Source organism: Rattus norvegicus, chromosome 3, assembly GCF_036323735.1.
Source record: "Rattus norvegicus strain BN/NHsdMcwi chromosome 3, GRCr8, whole genome shotgun sequence".
Classification (NCBI taxonomy): Eukaryota; Metazoa; Chordata; class Mammalia; order Rodentia; family Muridae; genus Rattus; species Rattus norvegicus.
In genome coordinates this window covers 25,378,564-25,381,699 of record NC_086021.1, presented here as the reverse complement: position 1 = coordinate 25,381,699, position 3,136 = coordinate 25,378,564, and positions in this window count along the sequence as shown.

Below are 3,136 nucleotides of genomic sequence, written 5' to 3'. Positions count from 1 at the left end.
AACACTTGGTCCTGCCAAGGCTGAATCCCCAGTGAATGTGATTTTTGGGGGTAGGGTTGTAATGGGGGGAGGATGGGGAGGGGAACACCCATATAGAAGGTGAGGGGGAGGGGTTAGGAGGATTTTGTTCTGGAAACCGGGAAAGGGAATAACAATTGAAATGTAAATAAGAAATTCTCAAGTTAATAAAGATGGAGAAAAAAAGCAAACTAATCAAAACAGTGTAAAAAAAATGAAATTGTATTTGTAAGTGAGTTGGCATTTTAAAGTTATTTTTGTGGCAGGGAGCTGTACCTGCTGTTTATTGGAATGTCTTTTCTTGGTTGTAGGATGAGCACCTGGCTGCCTTGTTCCAGAAGCTGGAGGAACCATTTCTTCTGTTAAGCAGGAGGATGGGACACTGCAATATTTAGAGGAATTGCTATCTATATTAATGGTTAGAGATGTTGAGTGCTTTTGACTGGTTTTGTGCCCAATTTTATCATGAACTTTTTAAGATTAAGAAAAAATTGTTTTAATCTTCAATTACTTATAGCCTGACCTATTTGCTTTTCTGTTGCTATAATGAAATACCATGACCAAGTCAGTTAATGGAAGAGTTTATTTTGGTTGGGTTTCCATGAGACCATCATGGCAGGGCACTGAGAGATCACATGTTAAACCCCAAATATGAAGCAGAGAGAGTGAACAGGAATTGGGGCTAGTCAATATATACTAGCCTCAGAGCTAGCCCCTAGCAAGGTATAGCCTGTAAAGTCACCACCAGGGTTCAGACATTTGAGCCTAGGGGATACATTCTCATTCAAACCACCACATTTCCCTCCCAGGCTCCAAAGGCCATTGTTATAATATGAAGTATATTTAATCCTACTTTAGAAGTCCCCATGGTCTCACTCAGTCTCTGTAAAACCCTGTGAATTCGAAAAGTGAATTAATTTCAACATACAATGGAAAAGATATATATTACTATTTCCTAAAAGGAGGAATGGGGGCATAGTCAGAAAACGCTGGACAAAGCAAGACTGATAAGGCAGCATGTAAACATCAAGTCCCCTAGGTCAGATGTCCCACCTGTGGGTCATGACCCATTTACAGGGGCTCCCTAAGACCATCTGTAAACATATATTTACATTATGATTCATGACAGTAGCAAAAGTACAGTTATGAAGTAGCAACAAAGATAATTTTATGGTTGGGTTCACCACAACACAAGGAATTGTATTGAAGGGTCACAGCATTAGGAAGGTTGAGAACCAGGGCTGTAGCTTAATATCTGATATCAGAGGCTTAGATGGTATCATCCCTCCATCTTTCTGCCTGTTAAATATATTTCTTCCAGGCTGGTTCTATCCCATGTAAGCAACTCTCCCTGGAAGAAATCACAGCTTTGGCACTTCCAACACCTTGGAGTCTGTACAAGTATCCCAGGCTTCACTTCATCTCTCAGGGTCTTCATGCAGGAACTCAGGATTAGGGTTGGCCCTGAGGTCATTTGGGGTTCATGCTTTTGATTTCCTAGAGAAAGATCTGTTTTTTCTTGCTTGAGAAAGGGTACATACATAGCAGAGAACATTTTTGGATTTGTCAAAGAAGGTCAGGAAAGGGCTGTAGGGAGCCATATTGGATTTGGGCCTAGCCGCTTTTTGAACTGCATGGTTCAAAGTGACTAGGTGACTCTGGGCTGTTTGGCCACAGAGACTCACCCCTAAGATGACTGCCTTACGTCTTAAGATTGTTGGATGAAAGCCTCTCCCATGAATTTATGGCACAGGAAGATGACATTCAAGGGATGCCTCAGCTCCCTTAGCAGATACCTATTATCTCCTGAATCAACACCCAGTGTCTCCACCACCTGACCTCATCATCTTCTGCCTGACCTCTTTGCCTCCAGCTATCACTACCTATATCCACACCTCCCCCTCCTCTGTGTTTCGCAAAGGACACTCCCCCTACCTGAAAGCCTTAAAAGCTGTAACGTTCACCCCAATAAATGAGACCTTGACAACAGAACTTTTGCTTGGTCTCCTTCTTCTCTTCACCCCCATTTTGGCCCACAGGTAGAAGGCCTCTTCGGGACCCTGAATTACTGGGTCCCCACTGGCGGGGGCAAAAGGCCATAATTGTCAGTCTAGAAAGGGTATCACCGAGTTACCCCTTTGTATTGGTTGCCTCTTCTACCAGCTCTATCTACTCTTCCTGGGTCTAGTCTCTGGAATGAATGAGTAGTTTGTCTTGTGGGTTGGTGAAGATATCTGGAAATTTTAGTTATAGCTAATAGTTTTAGCTATGAACTCCCTGTCTGAAGACTTATCTGCTGTGAAGATTTGAATAGGAATGACCACCATAGGCTCATATGCTTGAATGCTTGTTGTATAAGGAGTGGCACTATTAGGAGGTGGGGCCTTGTTGGAGTATGTGTGGCCATGTTGGAGGAAGTGGGTCACTGGGAAAGTGGACTGTGAGGCCTTTATATTCAAGCTATGACCAGTGTCGACACAGTCTCCTGCTCCTGCCTTCAGATGAAGATGTAGAACTCTCAGCTCCTTCTCCAGCACGATGCCTCCCTGAATGCTGCCATGCTTCCCACCATGGCAATAATGGACTAAATTTCTGAGAGTGTAAGCCAGCCCAATGTCAGTTTTCCTTATCAAAGTTGACTCAGTAATGGTGTCTCTTCACAGCAATAAAACTGTAAGACACATATTCACCTACTTTTTTTTGCCCAGTGAGATTGTTCTATCTGTTTCTGGCCCCCAATTATTTATTTATTTAATTAGTTTTATTTTCCTTCTTTTTTTATACCAAATAATTTCTTTCTGACTTTTCATTTACCCAATCTAGATTTATTCCTTTCTGATCATTTTAGCACTTTTTCTTTATTGAGTATTACTACCCAAATTTTTCTTAATTTTGAGTCTTCTTGATGGTCATAGTTGTGTATGTTTGCCCCCAATTGACAGCATTTTAAATATATTTACCTGGATCTTCCCTGCTTGCCCTGTCCTTTGTCTTAACAGGCAGGTGTCCTTTGATTTGGGACTGAATAGACTTTTTGTTACTTTGCTGGCCCTATTCCAAGAGAGGAGTCAGTCTTCAGCATTAAATTACTTTTCTCACTGGTCATCATTAGCATAGA